At 39.8% G+C, this 20,033-nt stretch overlaps 1 pseudogene; it reads left to right on the top strand.

Moving 5' to 3' along the window:
- Window positions 1–19,617, top strand: part of LOC148017941 (very-long-chain 3-oxoacyl-CoA reductase 1-like) — a 48,750-nt pseudogene extending 29,133 nt beyond the window's left edge.
- The last annotated feature ends 416 nt before the right edge of the window (window positions 19,618–20,033 follow it).

Genomic DNA, 20,033 nt, shown 5'->3' with positions numbered 1-20,033 from the left:
GATGCCATTGAACAAAGAGCATTGGATATTGAGAAAGTTAAGCTTTTCTTGCAAGCTGCAGATCTTGCTCTTCAGGAAGAATTAGGAGAGCTTCTTGAGGATCGCACGAAGCCTATGGGTCTGAAAACAGATTGGCAAGATGCCCAGGATGCAGTCTCAACTTTGACCAAGAGGCGAATATGGAAGACCCGCCTACAGAATGGATCTATGACACCGACGTCGTCTTTTGCTCCTATGTCTACTTCCACCCATGTCATTTCTTCTCTTCCTCAGCCAGTTACTTGGCCTATGCCAGTGCCTACTGTTTCTAATCCTCCTGTTCCAAGACCAATGCCGGCTCCTTCTGCTCCAAAATCATCCGCTCCTTTGGTTTCTTCCTCTCTTGATGACATATTCAAAGGCATAACGGATTTGGCACTGGAGTCAGTTAAAGCAGATTTGGTGGAAAAATTAAAAGAGTAGTTTGCCTCGACCGCGCCTACTATTCCTTCTAGTGCTCCTAGTGCACCTAGGAGTGCTCCTAATGCACTTAGAAGAGATCGAAGATTTATTTGGTGTGGTAGTATGGACCATCAGCATTGCAAGGATTGCGAATCTTTTCAAGATGCAAGGAGAAAGAATTTGGTATTTTGGGGACAAGATGGAAAGATCTGGTTGACTGAAACAGGAGCTCCACTTGCTACCAATTTTGGGAAAGGCGGAATGAAGAAATTAGTAGATGACATGACTCCGCGTACTTCTTATGTGGCAGCTAGAGGAGATGCCTCTGCATATGGAGTCGAGATTGAGAAAGGTTTAGAGAGGCAGTCAGCATTATGGACCTATGCTATAGAGACGACAAATAAGGGGAAAAATCAGCAGACTGTTTTGACTAGTGCAAGTTCTAGCATCAGATCTGAGACAGGTTGGGATTCGCCTGTTGACAGGTACACTATTTATGCCTACTTGGCTAAGTCTTAGGGAGCAAATGTACTTGTTGAGGAGAAGCGTAAGAGAGATGAAGAGAATCCAAATGCAGCTAAAAAGACTAGAGGGGGTGAGTTTGTTACTCCACCTACTGCAGGGCCATCTTTGAGACCAAGGCCAGAATGACAAATGGAAGATGCTCAAAAGAAAGAAAAGAGGCGGGAGCCTAGATAGAGAAAGCAGCGAGGATTTAGATTAATATTCGATATTGAGACATCTATGGACATGAATAAAATCTTTAATGACAAGATACTTGGCAGTGAGGTGACTTTTACTATTTCTGAGGTTTTGGGCATCTCGAAAAGAGAGTTTCAAGATCAGTTCCAAGAAGTCCTGAAGAGAATAAGACATACATTGCCTACTACTGATACATAGGGAGTTTTGATTGGGGAGTTGGATGAGGATGAGGATGAGGTTATGGTCGAGAATGCTTCTATATTTCCGCAGATAGAGAAGAGATTTCAGCCTATGCATTATGCTGAAACTGATGAGCCTATCTTGGTACCGCGTAGTCATTTTTCACGGAGTCATTGGGCTAGGGCAACTACAAAAACAATGGTTAAAATTGGAGAGAAACAGGTGCCTTATGTTGCTTTGGTGGATCATGGTTTAGAGATTAATCTCATAGTTCGTGGAGTTTATGAAAGTAATAGATGGCCTACGGATGCAGAGCATGGGTGGCATATGAGAGCCGCCAATAACACTGCAGGTGATTTGTATGCTACATGTCCCACTGTCAGGATTTCTATTGGAGATGTAGAGGAGGATTTCCATTTCTTTGTGCAGGATTTATGCTCTTACCCCATAATCCTAGGACAACCATTCATCACAGAGATGTGCATGGAGACGAAAGTAATGGCTGATGGATCTAGTGTTGTACTAGAAGCCGATTAAGTAGGTCATCTTGCAAGTGAATTCCCTTTCCTATATGCCAAAGTTGGAGATTTGCAGGTTGAGGACATTGAATCTTTTCTCAATGATTACAAAGAATTAGATTTTGAATTATTATGCTCTTTGTAAAGCAGTGGAGAGTATAACACCAGTGAAGCATACCACTGGCGTTTAACTCCTTCAATTAAGCAGTCTGAATCTTTGGAGACGACAGGAAGAAGAGCATTTGGATTTTCGTAGAAAGAAGATTCTTGGAGCTAGATTCACCGGACGATTGGTTATGCTTCATTGAACTTAAATAAAACAGAGTCTTGGCATCATTTTCTCATCTTGCTTATTCGCTTGATTGATCTTCTATCTTGAAATTCGTCAAGGTCCTCTGTTGTCGCGACTTTGCTTTTGAAAACCCTTCGATAACGCTTTACAAATATTTATTATTTTTTATATTCATGGACGCATGGTTGAAATATTTCATTATTGGATATTATATTTGGGCACAGCCTGACTTTAGAGCCGCCCAACAGCTTTATTCTTTATTTGAACAAAAGCAAACACAAAAGCTAAAGCATGCTTATTGTAACATTGAGCTATTTTTGAGCTTGAGATGAATAAATTTATAAATACATGCCTTGTGAAGTGCTCACATAAGGTATGGGGGGAGATTGTATCCAATTTTTCTATTTTCTTCATGTTGTGTAAATCTATCTTCTTGCTTTTAGAGCTTAAGTAGAGTTCCTTTGTTCTTGGGGACCTTCCGCTGCTCGCTATGTATGCATCCTTCATCCGATTTGTGCACCAGTGGTATCAAAGTGAAGCTGAGATATCAAGGGCTTCCAATTGCTTACCATCTCACACGAAGGCAAAGCTCCTGGAACAAATGGGCTCTATAGTCAATCTCGGCGCGACGAACCGTAAATACTAGCATGTTGCTAGCGGTGAAGAACCCCCTACTGTGCTATTGGATTACGAAGGACCACTCTTTGACAACGGAGGACCACTTCCAAAGCTCCTTCATCAATACGTCTTTTCTCACAATTAGTAGAGAAGAAAGATAAGTCAATTGAAGTTTAAAAGCTTAATAAGCTTTAAAAAAGAAGTTTAAGGCCCTAAATTTCAGCATCTGTGGTGGAAGTATACACTGATCATCGCCGAATGTGACATCGACATACTCTCGTCCTACGTGCTGGCAAACGAATAGTTAAAGCTTTTCTTTATAAAGCTTAAGGTTAAACTTTACTAAAGCTTAAAGACTTTACTCTTAAATCTCCTCCTCAGCGAGTGTTCACACCAAAATCTTTCCAAACTACTCTGGAAAGCTTCAGCAAGCCCCTGTTCGTACCTGCCCTTTCACAGAGACAATTTCTAGCAAACAGATTGCTATATGCAGTCTACACAGACAAAGTATTTTTTGGAAGGACTTCATCAATTTTTGAACTCGTAAAAAGAAGAAGGATCGCAAAAAGCCATTTTTTAAAAAAAAGTAAGCCTTGTAAACCAAACTTTGAGCTACTCTCATCCCGCTAACAAGATTTCGAGTGTGTGAGGTTGTTTGGGATTTTGTAGGATGTCCAATAGAAATATGGAAGATTTGATGGCCAAAGGTGATTTATCGAAACCAACGGTGAAGCAAAAATTTGACTTAATTATGATGCAACTTCAAGAGGAATGAAGAGCATGTCAAACTTTGCAAGCTTACCCGGCTACTCTTCAATGATCTATTGTCGATTAAGATGGACCACAACCCAAATATGTTATACAATGTATGATTGATGCGATACTCGAAGCACAATCCATCAGGAAAGAAGCCAAGATAAGTAAAAGAAATTTCAAATTCCGTACTTTTAATGGGCTATGTGACAGAAAGACTATTCTCGCTTTTATTAGACAGTTTGATGATTATTTCCATGAAGAAATATTTGCCGAAAAGGACAAGCTCAAGTGTGTCACTATCCATTTAGTGGATAGAGCATCGTTATGGTGGATTGTTGTTCGGAAAAGTATTGATTGTCTTACTACTTGGGAGGCTTTTTAAAAGAATTTTTTGCATAATTTTCTTTCACCTCAATTCCATGAAAAAGTAATCAAATAGGGGGATCTTCTGCCAACAAAGAGATCGTGAGCCTATTTCACAATATACTAAGCATTTCTCGAATGCCTTATTGCAACTTCAAATGCTTGAAGATGTACCTAAGGTGATCCACAAGCACAAGTTTATTTCTGGTTTGCTTGGTCACTTCTATGCGGAGGTGAACATGTTCAAGCCAACAACTCTGGAGGATACGATATATTTGACCCATGATACTGAAGAAAAAATTCGAGGATGAGAGAAGTGACCACAACAATTCCCAACTAACTGTAACTTCGGTACAAAGCAATTCAATTCTAACTTTCGAAGATTCAATCAAAAATACTTTATTCCATCTTCTTTTCGTAAATCCTAGACACGACCCCCTGCTTTACCATCAAACATAAATCCAAATCCTAAGCCATCTTTCCGGTCAAATTCCAATTTACCTAGACTCCCAACCATTACCAATAATGTTTCCAAAGCCAAAACCATAGTCTACTATAAGTGCCATCAACGTGGACATCTAGCAGTGAATTGACAATCTAAAAAGCTAATTGTTTATATTAAAATTGAAAATTATGTTGAGCACAAAAATTTCTTGGTTGTGCCTTTGCAATCTAGTGATATAATGGTGCACAGATCGGTCGTTGTATGCTCACGTAGTGAATCCTGGAAGGTCCCCAAGAACAATGAACTCTACCTTTTTGCATAAAAAACAATGTAAAAGCATGAACGACAAGAAGCAAGAGACCAATTGGGTTCAATCTCCCCCCATGCCTTGTGTGAGCGCTTCACAAAGCATGTATTTTATGTATATTTTCATCTTCATGCTCAATAATAGCCCAATTTACAAAAATATGACAAGCTTTTAGCTTTTGAGTTTGCTTTCTACAAAAATAGAAAATAAAGCTAATGGACGGTGCCCATAGAGTCTGGCACGCCCAATCTCAATGTCCAAATAGAAATAACATATCCGCGCGCATAGGCGCATACAAAATAATAATCAATAATCAATGCCTCAATAGACATAACAAAATATAGGCGTGGCGCCTATCAAAATATAATCCAAAGGTCGAATACTCGCTAGACTCCAATGCTTTCCTTCGTCACTGCTGCTATCTCTACACATCAACTGAAGCATTCACAATCGTTAGTAAAATAATACAATTAAACCGACAAAAGTGAATACCTAGCAGTCTTCAGCTACATAAATAAATCAACTGGTTAGAAATAAATCCTAACCTTAATTTATTACGAGTGCGCACTCTAAACTCATAAACGTTTATTAATTTAATATGCATTTTGCGGAATCACCCGCTATGGAATCACCCATGTACACACTAAATTAATGAAACGCCCTTCTCGCACAAAGAATCCACTTTGTGTATGAGCCCCGGTCATCTAAGTTTACGGAATCCACCGTAAAACCTCACGGAATCCACCGTGGCATGGAATCCACTATGGAATATGCCTCCTGGCATCATACCCCCGGGGTGGGATAGCAATTGACCTCAATTGCTATTAGCTCAATGTGGAGCTAACAGAGTAGGGAAAGCATTTAAGTCTCTAGCGTGCATCCATTGTGCTTCCTCGACAGGATGGTTCTTAAATTTAACTAGATATCTAGAATACCTTCAGCCAGTTCTAGTGGTCATATAGTCAGTGTCATCAAATACCAATCAAAACCCTAAGCCATCCTCACAGCCAAATCCTAATATTCCTAAACTTCCTGCCATTGCCAACAATGTATCTAAAGCCAAACCCATAGTTTGTTACAAATGCCATCAACCTGGACATCTAGCAGCCAATTGTCAATCGAAAAAGCCACCTGTCCATATCAATTATCTTGGAGCAATGGAAGAAGAAGAACGTGAGGAAATGCCTCACTTTACGGAAGATGATGAAGACATTGGTACTCCTTCAGATACTTTACCAGGTATGCCAACTCCACATTCTTTGTTGACAATGAAATGTTTTGTGCATGGTAAATAAAAGATTATGTTGCATGATGATGGTAGCACACATGATTTTATTTTTGCAAAGTTAGTAAAAGAATTGAATTTACAAACTATTTCTACACATTATCGCATTAAAGCAGCATTCCTAGGCACAAGATATAATGGAACACAAGAGGTGCATAATTTAGAAATTAAAATTGGTGAATATACTAAACGAAGGAATTTTCTAGTTGTACCTTTGCAGTCTAGTGATATTATCTTAGGTATACCTTGGCGTCATCAGTGTAATCCTGACATAGATTATTGTATGCATTCAATTAAAATTATGATGGCTTCTGGTTCAAGTATTTCAGTCTCTTCCTCTAATAAAGGTGGGTTTTCATAAATAGGGTGGGTCAGAAATTTGGGGTTGGCTAAGTAAATGTCTAATGCTTTGCTGGTCGGTCTTTATCATGAATTCTGAACCCATTAAGTAGTGTTTCCACTGTCGTAATGCTTGTACTACTGCTAATAGTTCTTTGTCATAAGTGGAATATTTCAGCTCAGAGGGTTTCAGCTTAGTACTAGAATATGCTATTTGATGGTTGTCTTGCATTAGTACGGCTCCTATTCCTGATCCGCTAGCATCGGTCACAACTAGAAAGAATGGTCTATTAAAGTCAGGCAACTGTAGAACAGGGGCATTGGTTAATGCACGTTTCAGTAAATCAAAGGATTTCTGTTGATTTTCAGTCCATTGATGAACAATTCCTTTCTTAAGAAGTTTTGTTAATGGTAAAGCAAGTAATGAAAATTTACGTACAAACTTCCTATAGAAACTAGCAAGACCAAGGAATGAGCATAACTCATGCACGTTTTTAGGAACAGGCCAATTCAATATTGCATCAATTTTCTTAGGATCAACTTTAATTCCTTCAGATGATACAATATGACCTAAATACTCAATTTCTGTCTTAAAGAATTCACTCTTTTCAGGATTTGCAAACAATTGATTTTCTTTCAATAATTGAAAAACTAATGTCAAATGCTCATAATGCTCTTTCTCATTTTGACTAAACACCAAAATATCATCAAAGAAAACAATCACACAGTACTGATATTTCAGAAAGATACGGTTCATCATTCTACTAAAGGTGGCAGGTGCATTAGTCAATCCGAATGGCATGACTAAGAATTCATAATGGCCAAACTGTGTTCTGAATGCAGTCTTAAATATGTCAGATTTATCTAGTCTCACCTGATGATATCCAGACTTAAGGTCAATTTTACTAAATATAGAAGATCCTTGCAGTTTGTCGATAAGGTCATCAACTCTAGGTATATGATACCTATTCTTTACAGTGATCTTATTTAAAGCTCGGTAGTCAATACACATACGATAGGTATTATTCTTTTTCTTGACTAAGAGTACAGGTGCACCGAATGGAGAACTGCTAGGTCGAATTAAACCTCTATTTAGTAATTCTTCAACTTGACTCTGGATTTCTTTTTGCTCTATCTGATTGTGCCTATATGGTGCTTTGCAAGGTGGTTGTGTGCCAGGAATTAAATCAATCTTATGGTCTTCTGGACGTGAAGGAGGTAAACCTGGTGGTAGGTCTTCTGCAAAACAGTCCTTAAAATATGCAAGAAATTCCTTATGCCTAGGGTGCATATGATTTTCCTTTGCGTGCAATTCGTTCACCCAAATGAGATATGATTTAGTACTCTTGCGTAATGCACGTTTTGCTTGAGTATGCGAAAGCAGTGGAAAAACATTAGATGCATGCATACCATATAATGTAATAGATTTTCCTTGAAAATTAATATTCATTGTGTATGTGGAATAATCTATATTTGGATTATGCTGGTGTCGCCAAGGCATTCCTAGAATAATGTCACTCGACTGTAATGGAACAACTAAGAAATTTCTTCTTTCAGTATATGAACCAATTTGAATTTCTAAATCTTGAACTTCTTGTGTACCATTATACCTAGTACCTAAAAATGCAGCTTTTATGCGATAATGCGTAGGTACAGTCTGTAATTTCAATTCCTTTACCAATTTTGCTAAAATAAAGTCATGAGTACTACCGTCATCATGCAAGATAGTCTTTTTCTTTCCATGCACCAAACATTTCATAGTCAATAATGAATGTGGAGTAGGCATACCTGGTAAAGTGTCGGGAGTAGTAGTAGTGTCATCATCATCTTCAATGAAATCAGGCATATCCTCATGCTCGTCTTCGTCCATGGCTCCAAGATAGTTGAGATGAGCTGGTGGCTTCTTTGAATGACAATTTGCTGCGAGATGTCCAGGTTGGTGACATTTATAGCATACTATTGGCTTGCCTTTGGTTACATTATTTGCAATAGCTGGAAGTCTGGGTACATTTGGATTTGCTTGTGGAATAGGCTTAGGATTTGGATTGACATTGGATGGTAATACAGGTGGTTTAGCCCAATTCTTGCGGAAAGATGGTGAAGAGAAACGACCTGGATTAAACCTTGTAAAATTGGAATTGAATTGTTTAGATTCATAATTACCATTGGCTTGGAATTGCTGTGGTCGTCTGTCTCTACTGCGTAACTTATCTTCAGTGTCGAGAGCTAGTGAGATGGCGTCTTCAAGGGTAGCAGGCTTGAACATGTTCACTTCAGCGTAGTAATGTCCAAGAAGTCCAGACATATACTTCCGCTTATGTGTCGTCTCTGGTACGTCTTCAAGCATGCGTAGCTGTAGGAGTGCATTCCAAAAACGCTCTGTATACTGTGGTATAGGCTCACGATCCCGTTGTTGAAGTAAATCCCATTGCTTGATAGCCTTCTCATGAAATTGCGGTGGAAGGAAATTCTCCATGAACTTCTTCTTGAAATCTTCCCAAGTAGCAGGACATTCTATGCTCTTGCGTACTACAGTCCACCAAAGTGATGCTCTGTCTACCAAATGATTAGTAACACACTTGATTTTATCTTTTTCTGGATAAGTTTCCTCATGGAAATAGTCATAAAACTGGCTAATGAATGATAAAACAGTCTTTCCTTCTCGTATGCCATTGAAAGTGCGAAATTTGAAACTTCGTTTACTTATCTTTGATTCCTTGCGAATGGTTTGAGCTTCAAGAGTGGCGTCGATGGTACGTCGAATCAAATCTTCAGCTTGAGGTTCTTCTTTGTCGGTAGACGCTATTTGTAATTTTGTCAATTGCGCTTGCAATGCTTGCCTAGCCCTTCATTCTTCTTCCAATTACAGCATGATTAGATCCAGCTTTTGTTCCATGGTAGGCTCAGGTAGGTCGTCTTCAGCCATAGGATCATCCATATGTGGTTCCGTCATCCTGTAAAACTCAAAAGACCTTTCTCACTCAAAATCAGGTTAGCGGGATGAGCGTAGCTCAAATTCGGGGTTACAAGGCTATGTACTTTTGGGTATTTCTTTCTCAATTTTCAGAAAATCTGCAATATTTCCTTCTTCGTATGCTGAAAATACTTCAGCAGACCTGTGGATGGGTAGAATACATTGCCACGAACAACTTTGCAGTTCAGAGTTTCTGCGCAGGAACAGCCCTTCTAGGAGTTTTGAGCACTAGTCAGTTCTGACTCCAGTTGACTAGTCTGACTTGCAGAGTTGCAGACTTAGCCGACTTGCAGAGTTGCAGACTTGCAGAACTTAGTGAACTTGCAGAACTTGATTCCAGTCGACTTGCAGGACTTGACTTCAGAAGTGCAGGACCCGGAGTTGCTGACTTGCAGAGTGAAAATTTGTCTTGTCTGACTTGAGTAATGTGACTTAGCTTTAATGGATTAAGCTATAAGCTTAATCGTGTGATTTTCGTGGGGGGGCCGTTTTCTGCACGGCGCGAAAAACGCGGACACCTTTCGAGATACCACGGCGAAAAATTTGAAGCTTGAAGCTTCTTTGAAGCTTCTAAGCTTAGTATTAAGCCTTTTTGAAGTAATTAACTATGATATGAAGAAAGCTTATCTCTCTATTTTGATAACTTGATGATGGAGATGAATGCGTGGCCCTCCGCCTCTACAGCCTGGTCCTTCGCGATCTGAGAGTAGAAACAGGGGTTCTTGATCTCCAGAAGTCTGCCTGTATCGACGGTTCGCGACGAGATTGACTGTAGAGCCCGATCGTTCCAGGAGCTCCGCCTTCGCACGAGATGGGTAGCGATTGGAAGCTCTTGATCTCAGCTCCGCTCTGATACCACTGGTGCGCAGATCGGTCGCAATATGCTCACGTAGTGAATCCCGGAAGGTCCCCAAGAACAATGAACTCTACCTTTTTGCACAAAAAACAATGTAAAAGCATGGACGACAAGAAGCAAGAGACCAATTGGGTTCAATCTCCCCCCATGCCTTGTGTGAGCGCTTCACAAAGTATGTATTTTATGTATATTTCCATCTTCATGCTCACAAAAATATGACAAGCTTTTAGCTTTTGAGTTTGCTTTCTACAAAAATAGGAAATAAAGCTAATGGACGGTGCCCATAGAGTCTGGCACGCCCAATCTCAATGTCCAAATAGAAATAACATATCCGTGCGCATAGGCGCATACAAAATAATAATCAATAATCAATGCCTCAATAGACATAACAAAATATAGGCGTGGCACCTATCAAAATATAATCCAAAGGTCGAATACTCGCTAGACTCCAATGCTTTCCTCCGCCACTGCTGCTATCTCTACACATCAACTGAAGCATTCACAATCGTTAGTAAAATAATACAATTAAACCGACAAAAGTGAATACCTAGCAGTCTTCAGCTACATAAATAAATCAACTGGTTAGAAATAAATCCTAACCTTAATTTATTACGAGTGCGCACTCTAAACTCATAAATGTTTATTAATTTAATATACATTTTGCGGAATCACCCGCTATGGAATCACCCATGTACACACTAAATTAATGAAACGCCCGAAAAGGACAGGCGTCCCCATCAACTTCTCGCACAAAGAATCCACTTTGTGTATGAGCCCCGGTCATCTAAGTTTACGGAATCCACCGTAAAACCTCACGGAGTCCACCGTGGCACGGAATCCACCGTGGAATATCCTCCTGGCATCATATAATTTTAGGAATGCCTTGGAGTCATAAATATAATCCCAATATAGATTATTCCACTCATTCAATGAAGATTTATTCTAATGGGAAAAAAACCACATTACATGATACACATACTTTAGATAATTTTCCATTGCTTAGTCACACACAGGCTAAACATGTATTAAAAAAAGGTAGCAAATCATATTTATTATGGGTGAATGAAATTGAAGCTAACGAAAATCAGATGCATCCTAGGCATGCACAATTTCTTTCACAATTTAAAGATTGTTTTGCTACTGACTTACCACCTGGCTTACCACCTACAAGTTATGAATATCATAAGATAAACATAATTCCTAGTTCACAACCACTATGTAAAGCACCTTATAGACATAATCAAATTGAACAAAAATAAATTCAAACCCAAGTTAAAGAATTGTTAACTCGAGGACTCATTAGGCCCAGTAGTTCTCCTTTTAGTGCACCTGTCCTGTTAGTCAAGAAGAAAAATAACACCTATAGGATGTGCATTGATTATTGCTCCCTAAACAAGATTATTGTCAAGAATAGATATCTGATTCCTAGGGTAGACAACCTCATGGATAAACTATAAGGGGCCATAATATTTAGCAAAATAGATCTTAAATCTGGATATCATCAAGTACGATTGGATACACTTGATAGTTTCAAAACTACATTTTGAACTCAATTTGGTCATTATGAATTCCTTGTTATGTCTTTTGTTTTAACTAATGGACCAGCCACATTCAGTCGTTTAATGAACCACATATTTTTGAAACATCAGCATTGTGTAATTGTTTTTTTTTATGACATATTGATTTTCAGTAAGAATGATAACAAGCATTATGAACATTTATATTTGGTTTTCAAATTATTGAAAGAGAATCAATAATATGCTCATTCTGAAAAGAGTGAATTTTTTCAAACCCAAATTTAATACTTAGGACAAGCAATTTTGAATTGGCTGATACCTAAAAATGTGCACGAATTACATTCTTTATTAGGTCTTACTAGCTTTTACAGAAAATTTATACTACAAGGATATCATGCCATAGGAACGCTGATTAGCGACTACAAATAGCGACGAAAATAGCGATGGTACCTAGAGCAAAAAAACGTGGGCCGAAACCCGAGCGCATTACATTTTGCACATTCACAAAAGAAAGCGAGAGGGAGAGCGACCATCTTGCTGAGAGGGAGAGAAAGAGAGAAAGAAGGCTTCTCACTACCACCGCCGCCATTCGCGAAGAAGAGGAGGAGGTGTACGAAGGGCGAAGAGGAGCCACCAAACCCTTCTTTGAGTCTTTACGGTGAGTGCATTGTCCATGGTGGACAGTCGATGCTGAACGCCGTCCGAATGCCAAAAGGAGGGAGTGAGCCTTCTCCTTCGTGAGGGTGTGATACCCTCTACAGGAGTCCAGCACCCCGCCTTCAGTCGCAAGGCCCCGTCGCCACACAGAAGCGCCACCAGCCCGTCACCGTCACGGCGTCAATCTCCCTCTCCTGGCCACGTATGAAGCTTAGAACTAAGGGGGCTAGATAAGCCCCCTTTTCCCCCTTTCACCTTTTCCCCTTTTCACCCTTTCACCCCCGGGTTTTCTTAAATCCTCCTAACCCCCTTTCACCCCCCTTGTGTTCCTTTCACCCCCCTTGTGTTCCCTTCACCCCCTTGTGTTGCCTTTCATTTTCCCCCCTGGGTTCTAAAACCCCTAATCCCTTTTCACCCCCCGTGTCCTAAAATCCCTCCAAGACCCCCCTTCCTATACCTTTCACTCCCATGTCCAAATATCTCCCAAGGCCCCCTTCTTGTGCCTTTGGAACCACACACACACACCCCCCGTGTTTTAAGCCCCCTCATCCCATGGGTGTTGGAGCCCCGTAATTTAAACCTTTTTTCCCCCGTAGTTAGCCCTCAAGCCCCTTTCTTTTGGGCTTGTTACTCCCCCCCTTGTGTAACCCCTATAGGGCCTTTTCCTTGGGCTTTGTAAGCCTTTCCCTCCCAAAAGAACTAAGACCTTAAAGGTCTTATTACCCCCCTACTCGTGGTTAAAACCTTAACTGCTCCTTGCCTTTCCAAAATACCCTTGGGACTTGGTTTTTTTCCCTACTCGAAAAAGAGAAGAAGAGTATTGATGTGCAAGGGAGCGATGGTGGAATTCCGAAAAGGAGTGTAAAGCTGCTTCCTAAGAAAGTCCGAGGAATAGCTGCGGGAGGGTCATCTCCCGGTATCCATGTGGATATCTCACCCCAAACCCAAGTTTTTCCTTCTTAATTTTATATCGTTGTAATTCAATCATGCAAGATGAATTGTTAGGGATAGGATATATTTTGTCCTAGTTATTCATGACGAAGGAATTCAGTTTAATGGAACATGCAAAATAAATAAAGCATAAACGTAATTTTTTTCAAATAGCTTTATGCATGGAAAATTCAAATCATGAAAGGACTCTTACGATGCATAAATTCTATAACTGCATAATTTAGCAAGGAAAAGGTTGCTTATTTAGCACGAGTTTGTTCGCAAAGAAAAGGGAAGATTAGTTGGATTTAACCTAACCTCAAATTGATAAAATACATGATTGAAAAATCAATTGACACGTAGATAACAAATCATGCGGAGGTAATCTCGATATTACCTTCTAAAGTTAACCAAATTAATATAGACTTAGAAATACCTATGCTGCAAAATATTCATTGGGAATGAATTAAAATCCAAGAAACGTTAATACCTTAAATACTTGCCCACATTCCCTGATTGTAGGATTAGTAAATTGTAAATGTAAAAGGAACTAGGGTTTGTCCCTGAGTTCCTTAAAAGAAAATAATAAAGCTAAGAAACCCTAGAACTAACAATGTCAGCTTAAAGAAACTGAAACGGATTGTTTCGTAACTCCATTATCACATAATACGATGCATGACTTGCGCAGCAAGTGCGGAGTCATATGGTCTTGTGATTGAATCACAAGAAGAAAGGCTAAATTCTCGCAACAAGGATGGCGGATCCTTACACAAGTTATCTTGCAAGAGGATGTATACTTTGATATCCTTCTCAGTAAGGAAGGTTGAAAAACAGAAACTGAAGTATCCAATGAACTTTAGGGTTTAACCAAGTTGGGTTAATAGGGTACGCCCTAACCCAGAATATAAGGGATCTTGCCAAGTTGCAAGACACCGCGGATCGAGTGTTGGATGCATTCGAAAGGAAGGATTCCTTCCTTAGTAGTTGCCAACAACAAAATCGATCAATGGAAATGTTTATGCTTGCTAGAGATTTTAGAGCACTGTTTGACTTGTTTGACCAATGAATTACAAAATAAATAAATATCTATACTTCAGGTGGAAGGCCTAAAGGGAGAGACAGCTTTAGTTACCCCCGACTGCCTGCCTGACCCTAAGCAAGGGGGTTGTTGACCGCGCCGGGAACGTGAACCGAACCCGCCGCGAGAGATCTTTCCGTTAAGCGCTACTCGGAGCAGGAGGATGCTTGGGTGCCACGGGGGCTCTGGCCATAAATCCCTCGCCTTCCGGGTCTTGCACAAGAGGCTAACGTGACTCGGGATTGGATCTCGAGGCCCGCATACTAGTCTACGGGCGAAAACTTGGAATAGTGATCCCTGTGGATTGCTGGATAGCCTTCGAGCGGATTGTGGATAAGCCTACGGGCAGAACTCCTTGTATTTCAAAGATAAACATGATGACCTGTTAATAAAGAACTTCTCTGATATTGTTTTTCTATGTCAAGTGATAAGATTACGTGAAGGAACCAGTGCTTAACGGGTTAATTAAAGAAGCTGGTTGTTACATGTCCAACTAATGTATTAGATAAATACATAACTAAAACAACCTGAGGAAAGTGCGGAGGATGGGCCATGGGTCCGTCCTACGGTTGGGTGGTCCCGGTTGGCCGAGAACTTTTCTCAAATCACGAGGAACAACAGGATGATCGTCAAAAGACACGAACAACAAAAGCGTTGACCTAGAGATATGTCTTAACCTAATTTGCGCTGTTTTAGGGGAACGGAATGGGACTATGCCTTATGGCAGAGAGGTTGAGCTCTGCATCCCTCTCGTTTCCCATTATCCTTGAACCAAGTGCAGCGTGAATCCGCTTCATACCTGGCGTTTCTACGTAAAGTAGTTCGCTTGGGTCTGACGCTAGTTGCTGTTAGGAAATGGCCAATCAGGAAAACCCTAATTCAGGTCGATCCTAAGTGGGAACGGCCGGAATACTTCCGCTACATGGCAGACACCGAAAGCCCTAGATCGCAAATCCCGTAACATTCCATGGGAGTGCCGGGCGGAGCTTTCTAGACTTCCTTTCCGACGGAGTGCTAAGACGTCTCCTGGATGATACTAGTGGTCACGTTACAGTTGGTATCAGAGCCGACCAACAACGGAATTGTTTTTATGAAATTATAATAAGATGAAGTAAAGCAAATGTTGTTGTCCAAACATTTACTTACCTTCAATGCTGTCTTGCAGAATTACAAAGCGTGGAGAAAGTTCTTGGTATTTCGAGTCATGTTTATGACTGCAATACATTCTCCGCTTTATAGACAAAGAATTGGGATGATGAACATCCTGGAGCAGATCTATAATCCATCACCTTTGTACATGGAATGAAGATGGATGGGTGCTTCAGGAATCTACTATATAGCCGCCCATCGGTTTGCTTATCTACACACCAACCTAAAGAGGATCAAGTGGTTGGAAGACCTGAAAGTCGTGAAGCTGTTCGTTTTTGTGGAAGCTCACGTAAATTCGACTTTACATATTCGAGGTCAGAGGGTTGAGATGAACTCATAGTGGTTGGTGGCCCAAAAGTCAGGCTGTGCCCAAATACAATGTCCAATAATGAAATATTTAAACCGTACGTCCATGCGCATATAAAATAATAAATATTTATAAAGCACTTTAATAAATAAGCATGCCTAAATAAATATTAGCACCATGCCTTTAATAATAAGATGCGCGCCCATCAAAAATGATATTTTTTCTTAGATAATTTGAATACACGCTATCGCCCAGTGCTTCCCAATGCCACCTCAGCCTGCTCTACACATCAATCGAAGCATTCACAATTGTTAAAAAATAATAACATTAAATCGACAAACGTAAATACCTAGCAGTCTTTAGCTACAGAATAAATAAATAGGTTGGAACTCTGTCCTAACCTTAATTTAATAAATAGATTGGAACTCTGTCCTAACCTTAATTTAATACGAGTATACTCTAAACTCATATACGTCCATTAATTTAAATATGTATTTTGTGAAATCACCCACGTGCACATTAAATTGACTTGATGCCTAAAAAGGCAGGCGTCCCTATCAACTTCTCGCACAAGGAATCCACCTTGTGTACGAGCCTTGCCAAATAAATATAGTTTTACGGAATCCACCGAAAAACCTCACAGAATCCACCGTGGAATATGCCTCCTAGCATCATACCCCTCGGGTGGGATAGCAATTGTCCTCAATTGCTAAGCTCAATGTGGAGCAAGCACTGAGGGGTAAGCACTTAAGTCGCGGGCGTGCATCCATTGGGCCTCTTCAACAATATGATTTTTACACTTAACCAAATATCCAGAATATCTACAGCCAGTTCTAGTGATCATAAAGTCAGTGTCTAGAATAGTTTCGAGTTCAAGGATTTCAGTTTCTTCTTTTAACAAAGGAGGGTTTTCATAGATAGGGTGAACAGGTAAGTGGCTTCTAAAAGGTCATAATAAACTGATATGAAAAGTATTGTGGATGTTCCAGTGTTGGGGTAGTTCTAATTTAAATGCATTGTCATTGATTTTTTGAATGATCTTAAAAGGTCCATAAAATCTAGGGGCTAACTTAACAGCAGGGTCTTTCTCAAAACTTTATAATCTTCTCTTTTCAATGCGTAACCAAACATAATCATCAATTTTGAAACTCATAGTTTTTTTTTTCTTGTTAGTTTGTTTTGTGTATGATTGTTGGGCTTTCGCAATCATGTCTTTAACTTAAGCAAAAATAGTAGCATGCATATTGGCAATATCATCAGCAGCTTTAACTTTGTTTGATAATGATATAACTGGTGTAGGCAATCTATGTCCATAAATGATTTAAAAAGGTGCTTTCTATGTAGCTATATGTGGTGTATTATTGTATGCAAACTGAAGTAAATGCAAGTGTGTATCCCATGTTTGTGGTTTTGAAATTGTGTATGCATGCAAAAGATCTAAAATTGTATTATTAGTAGCTTTTGTTTGCCCATTTGTTTCAGGCTGAAATGTAGATGAAAAATCAATCTTTATACTTAAATTAGCAAACAAAGTAGTCCAAAAATTATTGCAAAATCTATAATCACAATCAGAAATAATAACTTTTGGCAAACCATGGTTAGTGAAAACAGTTCTCCAAAACAATTGAGCACCTTAAGATGCAGTTAATGTTTTCTTGCATGGAAGGAAATATGCTTGTTTGCTAAATCGATCTACAATAGTCCAAATCATATCATGATTAGCTTGGGTGTTCCGAAAACAAGTTATAAAATCCATTGAAATATATTCCCATGGTTGTTCAGGAATCGATAAAGGCATTAATAAACCATATTGCTTACCATGGTGTCACTTAACTCTTTGATAAATTAAACACTTAGATACAAAGTTAGAAACATCAAATTCTATATGTGGCCAGTAAATTTTTTTAACTAATGTACACAAAGTAGAAATAATACCTCTATGGCCTTGATATGGGAGACAATGAATTTCATGCAACACAAATGATCTAAATGGAATAGTTACACACAAGCTTTTCTCATAAAAGATAAATCCATTAGAATAAGATAATGAATCAATTGGAATCCAATTATTTGCAACTAACTTATTCCAATCAGCTTGAAAACTTGGGATCTTGTTCATAGGTATCTTTCATAGGGATAGGGGAATAAAAGATATAGCGAAGATATAATGGATACTCGGTCTTCTACTTAAGGCATCAGCAACAACATTCTCTTTTCCAGGATGATATTGAATAAGTGAATGAAAAATTTGAATAAAAGCAGCCCATTTAATATGAGGGTTAGAGATGAATAAGGAGATGTTTAATACTTTGTTGGTCAGTTTTGATCATGAATTTAGATCCCATTAAATAGTATTGCTATTGACGTAAAGCTTGTAACTATAGTTAACAACACAATATTAGTGAGTTTGGGAATCTCCCAATTTCCATTTTTTGAATACTAAAAAAGTGACACTCGGATAACATGCCCATAAGTTTCTCAAAACCATATGATGTGACCTATCATTAGAAAGCGCTTTAAAAATGGAATCTATTGAACTATAGAGCACAAGATTTGGAGTTATAGTGTTCAAGTTATGACAAATCCAAAGATATGACCACGTGTTGCTGTAATTTTTTCACTCAAAAAAATATTATTAAACTTGACTCCCTGCATGCTGCGTAAAACCTGTGCAAGGTTATCTCCTGCATCGTAATTACCGGTAGCTTAATCTGTACCCCGCATGTGCAAAAATAAGGCCTCCGCATTGTGAAATCGAGGCCGGGGTTGAAGACTGTAAAATCCCATGGGGAAACACCCTTTTTGAAGGGAAAAAATGGATAATGGTAAGGTTAAGTCAAATTTTTTTAATGATTATCTCTTTCCCCCAGTCGATGCATGACTGGAGGAGAGGGAGTAGGAGAAGAGCAAGTGGGGAGTATGGGGAGCTTGTAGAGGTGGAGATGCATTGGAGAAGAGGGAAGCATGGGGGGCTCCATGTGTGTCGAGTCTCTCCCCCCCCCCTTGCACTATAAAAACACTCCCCTATGGACAAAGGGAAGCATGGCAGACTCCACGTGTGTGGAGTCTCTCCCCCCCTTTGATGCTAGGAGGCATATTATACGGTGGATTCCGTGCCATGATGGATTCCGTAAGGTTTTACGGTGGATTTTGTAAACTTTTATTACCAGGGCTCATACACAAAGTGGATTCTTTGTGCAAGAAGTCGATGGGGACGCCTATCCTTTTCGGGCATCTCGTTAATTTAGTGTGTACATGGGTGATTCCATAGCGGGTGATTCCGCAAAATACATATTAGATTAATAAACGTTTATGAGTTTAGAGTGCGCACTCGTGATAAATTAAGGTTAGGATTGATTTCTAACCAATTGATTTATTTATGTAGGTGAAGACTGCTAGGTATTCACTTTTGTCGGTTTAATTGTATTATTTTACTAACGATTGTGAATGCTTCAGTTGATGTGTAGAGATAGTAGTAGTGGCAGTGGAAAGCATTGGAGGATAGCGTGTATTCGAGTTATCATCTATATTTTTATGGGCGCATACCTTAGGCATGGCGCCTATATTTTATCGCGCCGAAAGGGTCGTACTTGGTTTACTGGCCTCGATCCAGCTGAGAAGGCTTCCTTCGCAGCTCTTAAGACTCTCTTCATAAAGCGATTTGCCGAGGCAGGCTACGGGCAGAAGGCAGATGCTCATAAGTTGGCTTCATCTAGCACCACACAGAATTACTCTTCATTTTTTAATGTACGAGTTGTTTCCATTTCTTTACTTGACCCTGAGGATGACCTTGTCATTCCCCCGGCTTTCCTTCAAATCCAGTTGACTGCTGCCAAGCAGGTCACTACTGACGCTCTCATTGATGAAGGTTCTGACTTCAACACCCTTCCATATAACCTCTAGATGGATTTGGGCCAACCCACCTTGACACCCACTCACACTAAGCTTAACCCCTATGGTGGCCAACCTTACTCGCTCTTGGGTAAATGTAAGCTTTTGCTTACTATTGCAACTGAGAGCAACCCTCTTCTTTTTTATGTTCTTCCAAACCGCGAAGATGTGGGCAAGGAACTTCTCTTGGGCCGACCTTTCAAGTATCAGGTTCCATGCACTATCAACTATGTTGATCAGCGCATTACATTGCAATTTCCAGGTGCCCATGTAGTTTCTGCTTTCAGTAAAGGGGATCTTTCTGCGGGGCCAACGCCAATTCCTCTTCCCACCCCTTCTCAGTCCGGTAGTTCCTTATTTCATCAGTTGTTGCACGCCCAACATCACCATGCTACTCCTGTTAGTCGCGCCTCAAAACCCACGCCTAT

The sequence above is a fragment of the Lygodium microphyllum genome, chromosome 21 (assembly GCF_053477565.2).
Source record: "Lygodium microphyllum isolate KBCC chromosome 21, Lygodium_microphyllum_v1.1.10, whole genome shotgun sequence".
Classification (NCBI taxonomy): Eukaryota; Viridiplantae; Streptophyta; class Polypodiopsida; order Schizaeales; family Lygodiaceae; genus Lygodium; species Lygodium microphyllum.
Note: the sequence above shows the minus strand (reverse complement) of the source record. Positions and strands in the feature narration are given on the sequence as shown.